This window comes from Nycticebus coucang, chromosome 15, assembly GCF_027406575.1.
Source record: "Nycticebus coucang isolate mNycCou1 chromosome 15, mNycCou1.pri, whole genome shotgun sequence".
NCBI classification, from domain to species: Eukaryota; Metazoa; Chordata; class Mammalia; order Primates; family Lorisidae; genus Nycticebus; species Nycticebus coucang.
Genome location: NC_069794.1, coordinates 96,775,112 through 96,795,454, shown reverse-complemented (window position 1 = coordinate 96,795,454; position 20,343 = coordinate 96,775,112). Strand labels below are relative to the sequence as shown.

Below are 20,343 nucleotides of genomic sequence, written 5' to 3'. Positions count from 1 at the left end.
ACAAATATCTATAAGTTTGGGATTTCAAGGCTAAGGTTTGCACAATGAGAACATTAGTACTCATATTTATAAGAGTCTTAGCACAGTTCATAAGATAATACCTAGTTTTAGGCATCCCTACAGAACTGATCCAAAATTCTGGGCAATTCAAGTGAATATTCTTGAACATCAGTTGGGTGTGGGGCCAAAACTTGTAGTAAGTTTTTACTCAGGTTCCAATTTTTACTGAGCTATCTATATAGACAGAGCAGATAGCGTTTAATACTGCACAAATTTTTCTAGTGTAGACAACATACAACTTTTGTTGAACTTTAAGGCTTCATAGCAAATATAATATTCTTTGGTCAGTCTCTTAGCCTCATTTAACAGATGAGTTTAAACAGCTATGTCTCGTGGACAATTCAAGATGGCAGCCGAATACAGCCTCCCTGCAACAGGGCACAGTGAGTCTGGGGAGATAAGACTCCAGGCATCGCTGGCTGGTGGGATCTGCCTATAATCATCCCTTTGAGGATACAGGGAGTCAGCAAGGGACTTCTGGAACCCAGGAGGAGGAAAGTCTGGAACCCAAAAACAGTGGAAAACTGGCAAGTGGTTGCATGTATCCGATCGACCTAATCCCACCAGCAGCTGTAAGTACAAGCAGCAGTGAGAATGCAAACTGGAAAGGCCTTACCTGTGAACTGTTTCTGTGTTTTTGGACTTGGCACTCAGTTGAACTGCCTTTGGGGAGAGCTTGAGCAGGAGTGCAGAGAACTTTGGGCATTGTCTCTGAGTCTATTTTTTGTCCTTTAAGGTAAGATGAGATTGCCTCATATATCTGGTCTGAGTTTATGTATCCAGTCAGACAGCCTATGCCTCTTTAGAGGACAATTTAAACCATTCACATTAATTGAGAGAATTAATAAGCCTGGTTGTGTTTTGGGTGTCATGATTTTTGGATGTCCAGTTAATCCCTTCACCACAGTGGAAGTTGGATTTTGTTCAAAAATTTCTGGAGTGAGTGTACTTTGGAGGTAGAGCATTGCACTGGTCATTGTGGAGGATGGGTCTGAGAATATCCGGAAGAGCTGGTTTAGTTATGGCAAATTTCTTCAACATGTCTATGTCATTAAAGTATTTGATTTCTCCATCACAAATGAAACTCAGTTTAGCTGGACACAGGATCCTGGCTGGAAGTTGTTTTGTTTTAGGATATTGAAGGTCGATGACCATTTTCTTCTGGCTTGAAACATTTCAGCTAAAAGATCTGCAGTCATTCTGCTATTCTCCCTTTGTAGGTGATGCTTTTCTTACATCTGGCTGCTTACAGAATTTTCTCCTTCACCTTAACTTTGGCAAAGTTAATCACAATGTGTCTAGGAGATACTTTATTTGGATTGAGTCTTTCTGGGGTTCTGAAACTATCAACTATCTGAAGTTCTATATCTCTTGCAATGCTTAAGAAATTCTCCTCCAAAATCTCTTGCAGTAGAGCATCTGTACCTTTAGGACCATCCTCTTCTCCTTTTGGAATTCCTATAAGATGAATGTTTGATCTTTTGGAGTGACCCCACAACTCTCTCAGGGAATGATCCATTTTTGTTCTCCATTTGTCGGCCTCTTTGAGCATTTGGGAACGTTCAAAAGGTTTGTCTTCAGTTTCAGAGATCCTTTCTTCTGCCTGGTCAACTCTATTACTGAGGGATTCTACTGTATTTTGGAGCTCCTCAACTAACTTTTTTCATTTCCTTGAGCTCTGCTATCTCCTTTCTCATTATGTCCATATCTTTGGTGACTTGGGCTTTGATTCATTAATTTCTTGAGACAACTTTAGAACCACTCTTTGGAATTCAATTTCTATCTTTTCTTCCATTCCATTTATCTTATTTTCAGTCCATATTCTGAGTTTCATTTCTGACATTGCTGCCATGTGTCTGTGCGTGGCGTCTTCACTTGTGTCTCCTCTGTCATTTCTTGGGGGGGGGGTTGATCTACTCTGGTTATTCATGTTGCCAAAATTCTTCTGTTGGGTCCGCACTATGTTTATTTTCCACTGTTTGGTTATTATAACTGGTAGGGTGAGATTGAATTGGGGTTCCCAGGGAGTAGAGATAGCCCCTTACCAAAGTTCTAGGCTCTGTAATTGTGGCTCATCTCCTACAACCTTACAAAGGCCCTTTTCCGAGTTTTGGCCAGAGACTCTGAGGACCTAGTTGGTGAGAGAGTGCAAGCTAACTCTGTTTTGATATTGGCCAACCTCTACTTTATCCTAAGAAGCCACGGTATTAAGTTCAAATCTCAGCTGTGAAGAGATACAAACAGCTGAGGCACCCTGCCCCCACCCTTCAGTTCTTTTCTGCTATAGAACTTCAAAGGTCAACCTCAGAATGTCCCTGAGTGCACATCCCCAGACATGAGTTCCAATTAAATTGTCTCAGGAAGTGCAAACCCTGCTCAACAGAGAGGGATTCAAGGGTCTGCAACAGCACAATTGGAGCCAGGGATCCACACTCCTGCCCACCAGACTCAGTCCACACTGTTGTCCACTTCTTTGTTCACAGGCCCACTTAGAGCCAGGGGCCATGCCCCCACCTATGGGTCTTAGTCCACACCCCTCAAGCCTCTGCTTGCCAGACCAGTTGAAGTTAGGGGACCACTCCTGTCTGCCAGTCTCAGTCCACTGCCTGGCAAGCCTCTGTTCACAGGCTCTGTTGGAGTCAGGGTACCACACCCCACCTGTAGGTCTCAGTCCTCATCCAATAAGCCTCTGCTCACTGGCCTGCTGGAGACAGGGGACCACACCCTTGCCCTCAGGTCTTGGTTCACACCCAGTAAGCCTCCACTTGAGGGTTCTGTTGGAGTCAGGGGAACACGCCCTTGCCCTCAGGCCTCAGTTCACACCTGGCAAGCCTCTGCTCACAGGTCCAGCAGGGGCTGGGCACCAGCCCTGTCTGCAGAACTCAGTCCACACTGGGCAACCACTATATCAGTGTGAGTGCTGTTAGAGCCAAGGGTTCTGCATCCCGTCCCAGCAGACACAGTCCAAACTGAGGATCAACACCACCACTGGCTGGGCATAGTCATAACCAGGGGACTTCTCCTCCTCCCTCCGAATGTCCCTTTCTTCTATACCCTCTTTCTTCCCCATTAGTCACAGATTCCATCCTGATGGTTGGTGGTCCACACTATACCCAGATCTCTCAGGAAAAGACCAAACACCCTGTGCTCTGCAGGGGGCAGAACTTCAGACCACCATGCAAGGGGGGAAGGGTGGACTGGGAGTTTGGACTTGTGGGGGAAAATATCTGTTCAATTTTATGCCTGGTGGGGTGGTGACTAGGTTCATAAGTGGGACCTCCCTGGAGAAAGAGACCTGGTGTAGCGGTTCTCTCCAGTGAGGTACAATGAGAGGTCTTTTGTTCCCTTCTCACTTGCAGATATCCTGCAGCAGGCCTTCTGCTTGGGGAAGGGGTCTCCCACCCTCTAGTCAACAGGCTTTGTACTTGTAATTTGTTTTCTTGAATGCTCTTCCTTGGAGTTACAGCTTGCCGAACTTCTTTCTTGGCTCAGCTCCCCACCTTTGGCTTGCTAGAATCCAATTCCATCCAGTTTATCTCCCTCTGGTCGGGAGCCTCTGCCGAGGGTTGCTACTAGTTGGCCATCTTCCCAGAATTCCATGAGCCCAGGTTTCATCTGTGCCATTAGATGCCTGTATGCATTGGGTAAATTCCTCTTCTCTTGAGGTCCCCAAGCACATTGTGATTCCCAGACCTGTCAGAAAGTGACATTCTTTATTCACTGCAGAGCAGGAAATGTTATTAATAAGGTATCTGGCCAGTCTTTCCAAGGGGCTTTTTTTTTGGCCTTATAAAGTCAACCTTAATTTCTTAACACGGTCTGGACACCTCTGAAAATGCAATTCCGGTTAAAGCCTTGGTAAAATAACCTGTGCCTTTCATAGTGTCCTATAGAACAAAACAGATTCTTATTAAACTTAAGCAAATAACTGTATTGTCTGAAATTAAGAATACTTACAAATGGTTTTCAAATTCCAAAGAAATCAAGGAGGGAGAAAGAAATAAATGTTTTAAATTTTGCTCACAAGTACATACATTACTGAAAGCTACAAACAGCTTAAAAGATATAAAATGGTTTTTTTTTTTTTTTTGAGACGGAGTTTCATTTTTGTCACCCTCGGTAGAGTACTCTGGCATCATAGCTCACAGCAACCTCAAATTCTTGGGCTCAAGCAATTCTCTTGCCTCAGCCTCCCAAGTAGCTGGAACTACAGGTGGCCACCACAATACTTGCCTATTTTTAGAGATGAGGTCTTGCTCTGGTACAGCTGGTCTCAAACCAGTGAATTCAGGCAATCCACCTTCCTTGGCCTCCCAGAGTGCTGGGATTACAGGTGTAAGCCACGGCACCCAGCCTTGAAAATGGTTTTCTTGACTTCTGGAAAACAGAACACATAAAGAATCAGCAATTTTTCAAATAAAAAGCCATAACAAATCAGCTCAGTTTAACGTGACTTATTTCTGTTCCATTTGAGATTAGATTACCAATACTCATGGACATGTTAACTTTCTAATTAAAGTCCTGGAAGCTTGATTCTAGTCCAATGGTATTTAATCTCTGAAGTCATCAGCAATCTGAATTTGTGAGAACTCACCAGCCTTTTTTACTACTTTATTTGAAGCACAAACTTTGGACTTAGCCAGTTACAAAAACACTTTCTGAGATGAATTAAAATTATTACTGACAACATACACTAAGACAGACCAAAATTTTATAATATTAGAACTTATATATAAACATAATCCACATAAAATTAACCACCATTTCATATTTGACATTATTTCCTGTACATTTTTAACATACGTCTTTCTCAGACTTTCAGGTCTTAAAATTTTACAAAAACCAAATTTAGAGTTCTGAGTTTGGAAGGTTTTCCAAATATCAAAGGCTTAAAACATTTGTTCAAACAGGATTATAAGCCAAAGGATTTTTTCTTATTTATTTTACGTATTTTTGTTTATTTATTTATTTTTATTGTTGGAAATTCATCGAGGGTACAAAGAAACAGGTTATACTGATTGCATTTGTTAGGTAAAGTCCCTCTTATAATTGTGACCCATCCCCAAGAGGCATGTCACACCCTGTGGCCCCAACCCCACCTCATTCCCTCTCCCTGGACCCCCTTTTCTACCCCCCACCATGTACGAGGTCATCAATTGTTCTCATATCAGAATTGAGTACATGGGATTCTTGTTTCTCCATTCTTGTGATACTTTACTAAGAAGAATGTGTTCCACTTCCATCTAGGTTAATACAAAAGATGTAAAGTCTCCACCTTTTTCCTGGCTTAATAGTATTCCATGGTATGCATGTACCACAACTTTTTAATCCAGTCTTTCCTGGCTTAATAGTATTCCATGGTATACATGTACCACAACTTTTTAATCCATTCCTGGGTTGGTTAGCATTTAGGCCATTTCCACATTTTGTTGATTGTAAATTGAGCTGCGACAAACAGTCTGGTGCAAGTGTCTATATGATAAAAGGATTTTATTTTCTTCTGGGTAGATGCCCAGTAATGGGATTGCATGATCAAATGGAAGGTCTAGTTTGAGATATTTGAGGATTCTCTATACTTCCTTCCAAAAAGGTTGTATTAGTTTGCAGACCCACCAGCAGTGTAAAAGTGTTCCCTTCTCTCCACATCCATGCCAGCATCTGGAGTTTTGAGATTTTGTAATGTGGCCTAGTCTCACTGGGGTTTGGAGATATCTCAGGGTGGTTTTTATTTGCATTTCTCTGATAATTAGGGACAATGAGTATTTTTTTCATATGCTAGTTAGCCATTCATCTATCTTTTTTAGAAAAAGTTCTATTCATTTTTCTTGTCCAATGATGTAAGGGATTTCTGGCTCTTTGTTGATTAGTTTAAATTTTCCAGAGATCCTAGTTATCAAGCATTTGTCTGATTCATAATATGCAAATATCCTTTCCCATTAGGTAGCTTAAAGAAGCTTTTCAGTTTAATTAAATCCCATTTGTTTATTTTTGTTGTTGTTGCAATTGCCATGGAAGTCTTCTTCATAAAGTCTTTCCCCAGGCCGATATCTTCAAGTATTTCTACAGACTTTTTAGTGGATTTTTATTGTTTCTTCCCTTAGATTTAGATCTTTATCTGTTTTGAATCGATTTTTGTGAGTGGAGAAAGGTGTGGGTCCAGTTTCAATCTTTTACATGTGGTTATCCAGTTCTCCCAGCACCATTTATTGAATAGTGATTCTTTCCTCCAGTGTATGTTCTTGTTTGGTTTATCAAAGTTTAGGTGACTATAAGATGTTAGTTTCATCTCCTTGTTTTTTATTTGGTTCCAGATGCCCCATCTCTATTATGCCAATAACATGCTGTTTTGATCACTAGGGCCTTTTAGTACAATCTAAAGTCAGGTAGGCTGATGCCCCCAGCTTTGCTTTTATTGCTAAGAATTGCCTTAGCTATATGTGTGGGTTTTTTTTTTTTCTGGTTTCATACAAAACAAAGAATTATTTTTTCCAAGTTCTGAAAGTATGACGTTGGTATTTTAATGGGGATAGCACTGAATCTGTAGTTTGCTTTGGGAAGTATAGACATTTTAACAATGTTGATTCTTCTCAGCCATGAGCATGGTATGTTCTTCCATTTATTAATATCTTCTGCTATTTCTTTTCGTAGGGTTTCATAATTTTCTTTATAGAGGTCCTTCCCCTCTTTTGTTAGGTATATTCCTAGGTATTTCATTTTCTTTGAAGCTATGGTGAAGGGAGTTGTGTCCTTAATTAGCCTCTCATCTTGGCTGTTATTGGCGTATACAAAGGCTACTGACTTGCGAACATTGATTTTATTCCCTGAGACATTACTATATTTTTTGATGATTTCCATGAGTCTTGCGGTTGAGCCTTTGGGGTTTTCTAAGTATAAAATCATATCATCAGCAAAAAGGAAGAGTTTGACCTCTTCTGCTCTCATTTGGATGCCCTTTATTTCCTTGTCTTGCCTGACTGTATTGCCTAGAACTTCCAGCACTATGTTGAATAGTAATGGCGATAGAGGGCAACCTTGTCTGCTTCCAGTTCTAAGTGGGAAAGCTTTCAGTTTTACTGCATTTGGTAAAATATTAGCTGTGGGTTTGTCATAGATAGCTTCAATCCATTTAAGAAATGTGCCACATGTGCCGATACTCTTCAGTGTTCTAATTAGAAAAGAATGCCAGATTTTATTGAATGCTTTTTCTGCATCTATGGAGAGGGTCATATGGCCTTTGTTTTTGCTTCTGTTGATATGGTGAATAACACTTATAGACTTGCGTATGTTAAACCAGCCTTGCTTCCCTGGGATGAAACTTACGTGATCATGATGTATGACTTTTTGGATGATAAGCTGTAATCTATTGGCTAGGATTTTGTTGAGAATTTTTGCATCATATTCATTAGTGAAACTGGTCTGAAGTTCTCCTTTTTATTTGGGTCTTTTCCTGGTTTTGGTATCAGGGTGATGTTTGCTTTGTAGAATATATTGGGGAAGATTCTTTCCTCCTCAAGTTTTTGGAATAATTTCTGCAGTACAGGAATAAACTCTTCTTTGAAGGTTTGATAGAATTCTGGTGTGAAGCCATCTGGACCAGGAAATTTTTCTTTTCTTGGGAGATTTTTTTATTATTTCTTTCATCTCGGTGCTTGAAATTGGTCTGTTCAGGAGATCTATACCTTCCTGGCTAAGTCTAGGGAGGGGGTGTGATTCCAAATATTGATCCATTTCCTTCACATTGTCAAATTTCTGGGCATAGAGTTTCTTGTAGTATTCAGAGATAATCTTTTTTATCTCTGTGGCATCTGTTGTTATTTCCCCTTTATCATTTCTGATTGAGGTTACTAGAGCTTTTACTTTTCTAATTTTAGTTAGTCTGGCCAATGGTTTATCTATTTTATTTATTTTCTAAAAAAACCAACTCCTTCTTTTGTTAATTTTCTGAATGATTTTTTTTGTTTTCAATTTCATTAATCTCTGATTTAATTTTGGAGATTTCTTTTGTTCTGCTGGGTTTAGGCTTTGATTGTTCTTCTTTTTCCAATTCCATAAGATGGCTTGTGAGTTTGTTGATGTGCTCTCTTTCTGGTTTTTGGATGTAGGCACCTAAAGTGATAAATTTTCCTCTCAGGGCTGCTTTTGCTGTATCCTACAGGTTTTGGTAGCTTGTGTCTTCATTGTTATTATGCTCAAGAAAGTTAATGATTTCCTGTTTTATCTTTTCCTGCATCCAACTGTCATTCAGCATAAGGTTGTTTAATTTCTATGCCTTTGTGTGAGGTTGAGCATTTTTGTTGGAGTTGAGTTCCACCTTTAGTGCCTTGTGGTTTGAGAAGATAAAAGGTAAAATTTCAATTCTTTTGATTCTGTTGAGGTTTGTTTTGTGTCCTAAGATATGATCAATTTTGTAGAATGTTCCATGGGCTGATGAGAAGAACATATATTCTTTACCTTTGGGATGGAGTGTTCTATATACATCTATCAAGCACAGTTGTTCTAGGGTTGCAATTAAGTACCTTGTATCTTTCTTTAGTTTCTGTTCAGAGAATCTGTCCAGCTCTGTAAAAGGAGTGTTAAAGTCCCCTGCTATTATGGTGTTATAGGATATCATATTGCTCAGACTAATTAAGTTCTGTTTTAAGAATCTGGGAGCATTTAAGTTGGGTGCATAAATATTTAGAATTGAAATGTCTTCTTGTTGTATTTTTCTCTTGACCAATATGAAGTGTCCATCTTTGTCTTTTTTTATTTTAGTTGCTTTAAATCCACATGTATCTGAAAATAAGATTGTAGCCCCTTTTTTGTTCTGAATTCTGTTTGCCTGAAAAATTGTCTTCCAACTCTTAACTCTGAGTTTTAATTTGTATTTTGAGGGTAGGTGTGTTTACTGCAGACAGCAAATGGATGGCTTGTTGTTTTTTTTTTTTTAATCCAATCAGCTAGTCTATGCTTCTTCAGTGGGGAATTCAAGCCATTAACATTTATTGCGATAATTGAAAAGTATCATCTTATTCATCTATTTTGTGAAAGTCCATTGCTTAGTTTTGTCTTTTGCATCATTGTGGAAGCTATGTGCTGTCCTTTAATTTCTGAGTGCTTACATTACTGGTGGTCCATTGTGATGATCAGTGTGTAGAACAGGTTGAAGTATTGCTTGTAGAGCTGGTCTTGTGGTAAACTTCCTCAGTGTTTGCATATCAGTAAACGATTTGATTTCTTTATCAATTTTAAAGCTTACCTTAGCAGGATACAGAATTCTGGGCTTGAAATTGTTCTGTTTAAGTAGATTAAAGGTAGATAACCATTGTCTTCTGGCTTGAAAGTTTCTTTAGAGAAGTATGCAGTCACCCTGATGGATTTGCCCCTGTAGCTCAATTGGCACTTACTCCTGGCAGGTTGAAGAATCTTTTCTTTTGTCTTGACTTTGGACAGGTTCATCACAATGTGTCTTGGAGAAGCTCTATTAAAGTTGAGGTGACCTGGGTCTGATATCCCTCTGAAAGGAGTGTGTCAGAATCTTTGGTGATATTTGGGAAATTTTCATTTATAATATTCTCTAGTATGGTTTCCATTCCTCTGGGGCATTCTTCTTCCTCTTCTGGAATACCTATCACTCATATTTTTGAATGCTTCATGAATTCCCATAATTCTGTCAGTGAATGTTCTGCTTTCTCTCTCTCTCTCTCTTTTCTGACTTTTTAACTGCCTGGGTTAGGTAAAGAGCTTTGTCCTTTACCTCTGAGATTCTTTCTTCTGTATGGTCTAATCTGTTGTTGATACTTTCTACTGCATCTTTAATTTCCCTAATTGCTTCAATTTCTTCAGCTCTGCTATATTCTTTCTATATTTTTCATATCAGTCATCTCTTATTGGAGTCTGTTTTTGGATTTCCTTTTTGTTGTTTTCCACTTTCTCAGCAATTTCCTTCACTGCTTTTATCATTCATATTTTAAATTCCCCTTTTATCATTTCTAATACTCCTTCATAGGTGGAATCCTCTGAAGTCACTACCTCATGGTCCCTTGGGGTTACTCTGGTCTGGTTTTTCATGTTGCCAGGATCTGCTATTTCTTCCTCTTGAGTGTTTTCTTTTTGTTTGTTTCCTTGCTCTACTTTTCCTTTCACTTCCTCTTGCTCTTTAAGTTACTGTGCCTGTCACCTAAGGTGTTGATGAGTCCTTTTGGTATAGACTAAAATGATGAGAAGATTGGAGAACAAGAACTAATAAAAGATTTTTTTAAAAGACAAAGAAAGGAAAGGGGGTGAGTAAAATGGAAGATTAACAAAAAGAAAAGAGGCACAGAAAGAGAGAGACATGAGTAATAGAGGTATATAGTAGGGCACTTTGACTCACACCTAAAGAACCCCAACCTCTGGTGGTGCTGGGTTTGGTGGTTCTCTTGACATTTGTAGCTCTTTGCCAGCCTGAGCAGACACAGTACCCCACCGCCACCAAATAGAGAAGAAAAACAAAACTACTGGAAATCAAACCAAACCAAACAGACAGAAAACTTTACAGGATAAAATTGGGGGATAAAAAACAATAACAGGGGCAGAAAAACTAGCAAAAATGAAGTTCTTATTATTAAAAAAAGCAACAATGAAAAATTATATTTACATGAGAAAAATCTAGGGGGGAAAGTTGAAAGAATAAAAAAGAAAAAGAAAACAAAAACATATATATATATCTCCTGCTGAATATTGCCTGGAACATAGGTGATCTTCTGGGATATGAGATGCTAATTGCAATGTTGATACAGCTGTATAAGATGGAGACTGGAGGCCTCTTCTGACTTCTTTGCCCTCAAACCCCACAGGGTTGAGAGCCTGAATCTCTCCTCAGCCCACTTAATAGACACTCCTCAACCTTTTCAAAGTGTGACCTTTGGCTAAGCAAAGGCTTTCCCAGGGAAGCATGTGTCACTGGGATCTCTCCTAAAGTGACTGTTTGCTTATCAGGTGCCCCCAAACTAGCCTCACTCTATGCCCCTGAGGGCCAAGGCTGCAGGGCAGCTCTCCCACTAACAAAGAATGAAAGCTCTGCTCTTGGCATCCCAGTCCCTGCCTTTTGGGCACTATTCAAAGTCACTTGCTCACTCGCCCAAGGTCTCTCAGTACAGGCCTTGCTCTGGGATTCTGAGGGTGGACCCTTCAAGGCATCTCTCAATGGCTGCAGGTGGGCCATGGCCAAACAATGAAAGCTCTATTCTGCCCAGTGGCTCAGGACACCACTCACAGTCATTTGCTCACTTACCCAAGGTCTCTCAAGGTAACTTAACCAAGTGTCCTAGTCCAAAACAACAAAAACAACAACAACAACAACAACAACAACAAAAAACCCTAGGGAAGGCCTTTCCTGTCTACAAATTCACTCCTGCTGTAGCTGTAGCCACTGCAGCTGCCATGGCCTCAGGTGCAACGCAACCACTTGCCACCTCTCCACTGCTTTTGTTCTTCTCCTGGGGTCCAGAAGTCTCTTGCTGCCTTCCTGTGTTCCCAGAGGTATATTTCTGGGCAAAGACCACAAGCCAGAGGTTCCTGGAGTCTTCTCTCCCCAATCTTACTGTGCCCAGTTGCAAAGAAGCTGTTTCTTGGCCACCATCTTGCTCTGCCCCTTCAAGCCAAAAGATTTTAAAGGTAATATATAGTCAACTGGATCATATGCAAATTCCTTTACAAATTTCTTTTTATGAGCTTTATTCAACCTGAATAGACAATTTACATTCTATACCCTGTTTGCCCTGCCTTTCATTTTCTGAAATAACTATTCTGTTCAGGACAAAATGTACCACACAAGATCTTTTCTTACACAATGCCATTTTCTTTTCTAATTTTTCTTACTCTCAAAAAACAAGTTTTCATAAAACAGGATCACAGTTTACTATGAAGTTATTCAGTTGCCTAAACTGATAATTAGAAGGCTTAACGGGCAAGAATCTTATTCTTTGACAAAGACTAAGTTTCCTAAACAATGTAAACAACCAAATTATTATATTTTGCAAATGAGAGACATTTCATGAAATATAACATGACTTTAAGGTTTTAAGTGACCAAAAAATGTTCTGAAACCACAACATAGGCATCATTTCTGATGTCTTTTTATTGTCCCCCTAAATCTCACATGGCCAGGTGGCATTAAAGATGGCCACAAAGGACAGGACCTGTGTCCTTAATTCCTTTACCAGGTGCAGAGTTCAAGACAGAAAGTAGGAAACCAGAACATCCAGTTTCTGTCAGAATAGCCAGGGGGCAAAATTGGAACAAGGAAAAAGGGGACATGTGGGCTAGACTGTGCCCTGTGGCTGCTGGCCTAAGTATGGGGAACATGCCCCTTAGGTCTCACCATAACTTCTTCTCCAGACCTCAGAATTCAGAGGCTCAAAATCAAGAACATAAGCTCACATTCAAATCTAGCAAATATAGAAATATTACTGAGGTGGCAGTTTTATAATCTTTGAACATTTGAAGTTTAATAACAGATTCAAAACTAAATTTTATCTTAAGGATACCATAATCACCTGAACAAAAAGACATTTGAGTCATTCCTGCTCACACTAAGTTCTCACTCTCCCTGGAGACATAGTTACCATAGTCTCTTGTAAACCCTTTCTTAAAATACTTCAGCACAGGCTCGGTGTCTGTAGCTCAAGTGGCTAGGGTGCAAGCCACATACACTGGAGCTGGCGGGTTCAAATCCAGCCTGGGCCCGCCAAACAACAATAAGTAGAACCAGAAAAGAGCCAGGCGTTGTGGCGGGTGCCTGTAGTCCCAGCTACTTGGGAGGCTGAGGCAAGAGACTCGCTTAAGCCCAAGAGTTGGAGGTTGCTATGAGCTGTGATGCCACAGCACTCTACCCAGGGTGACAGCTTGAGACTCTGTCTCAAAAACAAAAAAATAAACAAAGAAAAACTTCAGTACAGTTGTAGCAGAGTGGGCTTCCCCCGTGTGTTTCGTATTTCCTTCCCTCAGATAAATCACAAACATATCACAGATGGGGTAAAAAATGGGATATGAAGGGGGCATTCACACAATTGGGCAGTCACACGATTATTTTGCCCTGGGTCATGGGGGAGCAGAGCCCCGCCTATTGTGATCCATTTTAGTCAGTCTCCAAGCACTTGTGCACACACAGTGTTGCCCTGTGAGGGGAAGTCCGAACTCCACCCTTGGTGTCTGCCTCAGTCACAGGACACCCACACTCTCTCTTATACCTCTCTCCATTCCTGCTGGCAATCTAACGCCCAGAGATTTATCAGACCCCTCTTCCACTCAAACACCGTGGGCTCCGGCTGGTCCTACCTTGCCTCAAACATCTCCCAGTGCAGGTGCCAATTCCTGTGTGCCATTTCCTCCCAGTGTTTGACTCCTTGAAGACCCACCAAGGGAGTCCTTTCTCCACCCAGTCGAGGCATCCACGCGGGGAAGCAAAACTGCTGTCCCTGGAGCACTCAGTGGCTCAAGTCACCCAGGCAGACCAGGGCCTCCCCAGCCCACCCGTGGTTTTCCAGAGGGTTGGTGGCAACCACCAGGTGTGTATGAGCCTGTTCTCTCCTTGGTGGTCTCATTTTCCTGTCAGGGAACCCGAAATGTTGCAGGAAGATGAGGCCCTGTGGAGAGAACGAACATCCAAACACCATATTTAAAAGAGGCAGGGCTTAATTTCAGCTGGAAGAATGAGCTGCTGAAGAATTCAGAATGGCCACGCTCCCCAACTGGCTCAGTCTTCTCCTTTTTATTCCCAATCAAAAAGTTCTGGCCCATGAGTATCTTTCTCATTGGTCAGTTTGAATCAAGCTGGAGAAGCTGGCCATGACTTTCACAGAACCTGGGGCTTTTACACAAGTGGAAGCAAGAGTTAGTTTCCAGGTCCCAGGAAGTTAAGTTTCTACAAATTCCTGAGAGCTGAGTCAACATGGGGAAGACCTCGCAGGTGTATCCTTGGGGTCTCCTTGAGAAGACCTCTGTTCTCTTAGACCTTACTTTTTTCTGGGCATCCCATCTCAGCTTCCCTGACAGTCATTTCCCAGGTCTGCAGATGGTTGCCTCTGCTCAACATGTCTGCATCCTTTTAAATAGATCACCATGAGACACAGTGTATCCTGTAACGAAATAATTGTGTTGGGATCCAGGACACAGTATATCCTGCAACTAAATAATTGTGTTGGGACCCTACTGCAGCTTTTTGAGCTTTTACATATGGATGTAAAATTTACCATTATCTAGTCCATGTGGCTTCTGACAGAATCTTTGTTTCCTTTTATTTAAAAATTTTTTTAAATTGGAGGAGGCAGGAGCCGAGGCGCGAGCGGGGTCAGTGTAGGCACCATGGCTGGGATCAGCACCATGGAGGCGGTGAAGCGCAAGATCCAAGTTCTACAGCAGCAGCCGATGATGCAGAGGAGAGAGCCGAGGGCCTCCAGCGGGAAGTGGAGGGAGAAAGGCGGGCCCGGGAGCAGGCTGAGGCTGAGGTGGCCTCCTTGAACCGCAGGATCCAGCTGGTTGAAGAGGAGCTGGATCGTGCCCAGGAGCGCCTAGCCACTGCCCTGCAAACGTTGGAGGAAGCGGAAAAAGCTGCTGACGAGAGTGAGAGAGGTATGAAGGTTATTGAAAACCGGGCCTTAAAAGATGAAGAAAAGATGGAACTGCAGGAAATCCAGCTCGAAGAAGCGAAACATAGTGCGGAAGAGGCAGACAGGAAGTATGAAGAGGTGGCTCGTAAGTTGGTGATTACTGAAGGAGACTGAGAACGCACAGAGGAACGAGCCGAGCTGGCGGAGTCCCGTAGCCGAGAGATGGATGAGCAGATCAGACTGATGGACCAGAACCTGAAGTGTCTGAGCGCTGCTGAAGAAAAGTATTCTCAAAAAGAAGACAAATATGAGGAAGAGATAAAGATTCTTACTGATAAACTCAAGGAGGCAGAGACCCGTGCTGAGTTTGCTGAGAGATCGGTAGCCAAGCTGGAAAAGACAATTGATGATTTGGAAGATAAACTGAAATGTACCAAAGAGGAGCAGCTCTGTACACAAAGGATGCTGGACCAGACTCTGCTTGACCTGCACGAGATGTAGAGCACCCCAGTCCCGCCCTGCTGACGCTTCTCCCTCTGACCCTGACTCCACCTGAGGCCCGCCTGCCTGAAGCTGACCTTTAAACTGAGGGCTGATCTTTAACTGGAAGGCTGCTTTCTCCTTTCTTCACTCCCTCCATTCCCTACCCACCCCACCACCATGTCTTTTTAGCCAAACTATCTCTTGTCTCTTCCCAGAAATTCTAGCTGGGCTAGAGGCTGAGCATCTTTGGGAACAACATTTAAGGGAATGTCAGCACAATGCAAAATGTCTTTAAAAGCATGTTGTGATGTACACATTTTGTAACTACCTTTTTTGTTGTTGTGGCAACCATTTGTAAAACATTCCAGATACTTCCCCAGCTCTTGAAGCAGCAATCTAATCCCTTTCTCACTTTTGGAAGATGACTTTTCAGTTTAATTCATATTGCCCTCTTCTTAGAAGAGGGGGAAAAGGTATGGGCCTGCCTTACTGAGAACCAAACAGCCCAGGGAGAGATTCCTCTATGGACAACCTCACTCCTCAAAGTACCAGCCAAACCAGAAAGGTGATCCCAGGAGGAGTTAGCCAAAAAAAAAAAAAAAAAAAAAAAGGAAACAACAACAAAACCATGCTGTTGAGTTTTTCAGCTTTAAGGTATCTTTGGACAACTTTTATTTTTTATTTTTTTCCTTAGAAATGACCAAATTAAGATGGTAAGACCTCTGAGACCAGATTTTTATCCTGTCTCTACCCCCTTGCCAACGACTCAGAGAATGGATCATGTGCTCCTTATGTTGAGTGGACCACATAATTGCTCTCCTGCCTTAAAGAAAATTATGTTTTTGCCACTAATTTAGCAATAAGAAACTCATCTCATTACCCTTTCTGGGTCCGAAGCTGCTATGTCTAAAAGTGCCATCTCTTCATACTTTGCAACAGTTTGTGCTGGAGAAATCTTGAATAGCTTGTGTACAAGACTCTGAAAATTTTATATTATTTGAAACCTTGCTTCGTTTGGTTTGGGGCACCCTGGCCACCCCATCTGGTTGTGAGAGCTCTCTACAGTCTTTGAGCTGGCAGTGTACTGAAAATCTTTTAAAGTTTCTTTCCCTGCCCAGTCCCCGCTTTTTGGTGAGGTTTCTCTGAGTGAGGCTTGTTAGGTGTACATCCTGCAGCTTATTGGCTTACAATGTACTCTCCTTCGGTATGGTCTCTTTGGGGCCAATGGGGACAAAGAGAAAACCAGTAGTGCAACTGTTTTGATACTGAATATTGATATGTCTTTTTGAAATAAAGAACCAGTCCCTCCAAAAAAAAAATATTTTTTTTTAAATGAAAAAACAATGTTAATTGTAGAAAAATGGTGAGATAAATATAGACGAGCTAGTTCTCTGTAATCTAATTCCCAATATATAATAGTTTGATATATATTGCTACTCTTCTCTGCATAAGGCTCTAGCTTTTTTTAAAAATAATAGATCAAATTATATATACAAATGTTTAACAACTTGCCTTTTTTACTTATCAATGTATCTCGTATCTTGGATATTCTAGAGCTATAATTGTCAATGAATTACGATTAGCAGAGTTCTTTGAGGGTAGGAACCATCTTGTTTAAGTAATCACACACCACCTATTGGTGTTTTGGTCAAGGACAGACAGTGGGTCACCTAGTCGCAAGTCAGTGCAATGCATTACTCACATGGTTCTGTGACTCCAGTATGAACAAACCTACAGCACTGCCAGTGACATAAAAGTCTAGCACATACAATTCTATACAGTACATAGTAATGATAATGATAAGGAACAACTGTTACTGGTTTATTTACCATACTTACCTTAGTGTAGGATGTACTTCTACTTATAAAAAAAAGTTACTGTAAAACAGCCTCAGGCAGGTCATTCAGGAGGTATCTGAAGAGGGTATTGTATCACAGTAGGTGACAGCTCTGTGCCTATTACTGCCCTGAAGCCCTTCCAGTGGGACAAGATGGGGAAGTGGGGGACAGTGGTGTTGAAGATCCAGACCCCAGGTAGACCTAGGCTGATTTGTGTGTCTGTGAAAACACATGTAGTAAGAATAAGATGGAGTCTGTCAGGCTGAGTCTCTCATTCTTACTGTTTTGTAAATTTAACTCCCACCCTAAAGATGCCCATGTTGAATAGTTTAGGAATTAACTTTTGTTTTGGGAGGTTGTTTTTCGTGGGGAGGGGGGACAGAGCCTCACTATGTCGCATCACAGCTCACAGCAACCTCACACTCTTGGGCTCAAGCGATTCTCTTGCCTCAGCCTCCCAAGTAGCTGGTACTACAGGCACTCACCCAATGCCTGGGTATTTTTTTGTTGCAGTTGTCATTGTTGTTTAGGAGGCCCGGGCTGGGTTCAAACCCATCTGTCTTGGTGTATGTGGCCGGCCCAGTAACCAGTGAGCTATGGGCACCAAGCCAGGAATTAATCTTTGATTAGAAATATTGCAATAGATTATCACTATGTTGTGCTGATTATTATTCAAAATAAGGGCTATAGTGATCTTTGCTTTTGAAAGGTTGATTTAGGAAATTAACTTTTGAATTGGAAATGTTGTAATAGATTATCACTGAGTTGTGCTGATTTTTATTTAAAATAAGGGTTATTGTGATCTTAACTGTAAACTGTTATGTATAAAACGTAACTTTGAAAATGGAAGAACAGAACAGTCTTGGAGAGGCTACTCTCACTGTTTTCCAGAATTGCCGGTCTTCTGACAAAAGAGTTAGGAGGATCTAGCCCTTGTCTCTGTATATCGTCTGACAGTGAAGGTGGCCAGACCCTCTTTGTCTAGTAACAACTATATCCTAGTTTTTTAACAAAAAAGTTTGAAAAGTAAAACAATTAAAAAAATTTAAAATAGGGCGGCCCCTGTGGCTCAAGGAGTAGGGCGCCGGTCCCATATGCCGGAGGTGGCCGGTTCATACCCAGCCCCGGCCAAAAACCACAAAAAAAAAAAAAAAAAAAAAAATTTAAAATAGAAAACAGCTTATAGAATAAGGATATAAAGAAAATATATTCAGGAAATCACAAACATATTTTACTTATAAATGAGGATGCAATTTGTATGTTTGTAATTTCCCCTTTATAATAATATATTTTCTCCAATTTTAATATCAGGTGTATCCAGATTAAGTAGAATGATTTTGAAATATTTCTTCTTTTTCTATTGTCTATAAGATTTGGCATTGGGCGGTGCCTGTGGCTCAAGGAGTAGGGTGCCGGTCCCATATGCCAGAGGTGGCGGGTTCAAACCCAGCCCCAGCCAATAAAAAAAAAAAAAAAAAAGATTTGGCATGATCTATTTTTTGAAAGTATTTTTTACTTTTATTTATAAATATTAGTTGTCTATTTTTTGAGACTTTGGGAAAAAAAAACAATAAGAAGTTACTGATGACTCCATACTGAATCTCAGAGTCAAACCATTCTATAATAGACATACTCTTATTTGACAATGTGAATGTTACTTTCTTTGCATTATTATTATTATTGCTTAATATTTCAATGCAGTAATGGTATGATTTCTTTTCTGAATGTATTTATTGTCATTTGTTCTTTATGAGGTTTTTGTTTCTAGTCCTTATCTTAAACATTGTTATTAAATTTTAAGCCTTTTTAATTCTGTGAAGGCAAAAGTGGAAACCTAATAAACACATGTATATGTAAAAAAAAAATAAAAAAATATATTTGTACAGCTGCAAAATGTGTTTTAAGCAAGTGTTTACAGCAGTTGAAAAGTTTTAAAAATTAAAATCTTTATAAAGTAAAAAGTTAAAGCTAAACTTAACTTATTGTTGAGGAAATAAAATTTTAGAAATAAACTTAGTGTAGCCTGAGTGTATCGTCAAGTTTGCAGTGTCGTCCCAGACCCTTCGCATTCTCTCCACTCACTCGCCCAGAGCAACTTCCTGTCCTGTGAGCTCCATTCATGGTGAGGGTCCTATACAGGTACCCCTTTTTATCTTTTAAAACAGCATTTTTACTGTACCTTTTCTATGTGTAGATCTGTTTAGATGCATATATATTTACCACTGTGTTACCTAACAACTGTATTCAGCGCAGTGTCAGGCAGCACAGGTGTGCAGCCCAGGAGCATACGCCACACAGCCCAGGTGTACAGAAGGCTTGCCCAGCTATGTTTGGATAAGCACTGCAGGAAAACAAGGCCCCGTAGAGAGAAAGAAACACCTGAGCACCCGTGTTTAAAAGAGGAAGGGCTTTATCTCAGCCCCCACAGTGGACTAGAGTCCAAAAATGGTCCAGCTCCCTGACTGGCTCTGTCCTTTCCCTTTTATTTCTAGGCCAGGGTTCTTTGTCCACGGGTACCCTGGATACCCTTCTCATTGGTCAGTTTGAATGGAGCTGGAGAAGGCAGGCATGGGCTTTTACAGAAGCAGAAACAAGCATTAGTTTCAAGGTCCCAGGAAGTTAAATTTCTACAAATTCCTAAGAGCCGAGTCAACTTGGGGAGGACTTCGCAGAAGTGTCCTTGGGCTCTGTGAGAAGACTTGTTTTTTCAGACCTTACTTTTCCCGGCCATCTTCTCTCATTAAGTACACTGTGATGTTCACACAGGATTCAATTGTCAAATGACTCACTGTAACAATTCCTATGTAACTACAGCTTGCACATTGTAGCCAGTAAGGGGCTAATTTCCTTTGAATTTCTATAGAAATTTGGATAGATGATGATGAATGATTCATTTATAATGCTCATTATAGCTAACATTATTCTGTGTTCATAGTCACCATTTATTTTAATAATTTGGTCTGTTATTTTAAAAGAGCAAGTTGAAAGGGAGTCTCGTATCTTATTCGGTAAATGGAAGGACAGTAGTTAGTTCATTTTACTCTTAGGTTTCTACCCATCCCCATGAATAGCCCCGTTAGCTCCCAACAGGATTTCCCTAACACATTGCATAAATAATGCAAATTAATGTCAGTGGTAGTTGGTTATATTCCATTTCTGAGTATGATGCTTGGTTATACCTCTGTACAGGAAAATTCCACAGTTTGGATTATGGATTCTCTTCTTACAATCTTAGTGTTTTTGCATTATCTAAAATAAATGATTGATTTGATGTACTTTACCACATCCCAGATTTCACTTACATTTCCAGCTATGCTTCTGGTCTGTATCTGGACTTAGGTAAACAGAAAGTAAAAAGGGATGTGAGCAAAAATATCATGCATTTGTCCTTT

General features: G+C 40.7%; 1 pseudogene across 1 annotated transcript; it reads left to right on the top strand.

Annotated features, from left to right (window-relative positions):
• The first annotated feature begins 14,347 nt into the window (after positions 1-14,347).
• Positions 14,348-16,432, top strand: LOC128566945 (tropomyosin alpha-3 chain-like; annotated as a pseudogene). The gene has a single exon (XR_008374668.1). The product of XR_008374668.1 is annotated as a tropomyosin alpha-3 chain-like (transcript).
• Positions 16,433-20,343: the final 3,911 nt, after the last annotated feature.